This window comes from Triticum aestivum, chromosome 7B, assembly GCF_018294505.1.
Source record: "Triticum aestivum cultivar Chinese Spring chromosome 7B, IWGSC CS RefSeq v2.1, whole genome shotgun sequence".
In the NCBI taxonomy this organism is placed as follows: domain Eukaryota; kingdom Viridiplantae; phylum Streptophyta; class Magnoliopsida; order Poales; family Poaceae; genus Triticum; species Triticum aestivum.
In genome coordinates, this window is record NC_057813.1 from 745,609,223 (window position 1) to 745,610,238 (window position 1,016).

Sequence of the window (1,016 nt, forward strand, 5' to 3'; positions counted from 1 at the left end):
TATATATATATATATATATATATATATATATATATATATATATATAATATACGGAAATGTTAACGCCCACACGTGTGGGCGTTTGCACATCGCCCACACGCCTCCATCGCCACTCATTTTGCCACGTATGAATAGATGACATCAGCAGAATTTTTTTTGATTTTTGGCTTAAAAATGTTGTATCTCCTAAATAAAAAAGCCAACTAAAAATTTGTTTTTACCATTAAATCCGTCTCGACAAGATCTTCACAACTAGACCCCATGTTGATATGTTTCGACGATTTTTTTTTGCCAAAAGTTGCACGATGTTTACACTGCAGTTGCCATAGGGCTTAAACTAAAGTTGCCATGTGACAATTTTAGTTTGTAGATCATGGCAATTTTAGTATTTTGATGATGGCAACTCCAGTACTTTGACCATGAAAATTATTTTTTGTATGAACCATGGCAATTTTACGTGCATGTATCATGGCAATTTTAGTTTATGGTTCATGGCAAGTCTGGTTTCTTAATTCTCCATTTTACAAATGTCAAAATTTACTTTAGCTGAAACATATCATGGCAACTTCAGTGTAAACGTCATGGCAATTCATATGCAATAGACATGACAACTTTTAATCCAAATTTTTTTCATCAAAACATATCAAAATGGGATCTAGTTTCGAAGATCTCATCGCGAGGGATTTAATGGTGAAAACGGATTTTCAATCGGATTTTTCGTTTAAGAGATAAAACATTTTAAAAACTGAAAATCCAAAAAGATTCCTGCATGCATGCATGCGATGACGCGGCAATCTGTTTACATTAGAGACGTGTGATGCGTCTCTCTTCCTACCACACGTGTGGCAGTTAGCGCGAGCCAATATATAATGCGCTGAGCAATTCCCAAAGTATCAGTTCTGACTCGATCGATCCAATAACCCTAAACAACCTTACACCGCTCCTTCCCTCCCTCCCCACCACGTCGATCTCCAGCGGCACCTCCCTCTGCGGGCGTGCTTGGCTTCTCTAAACAT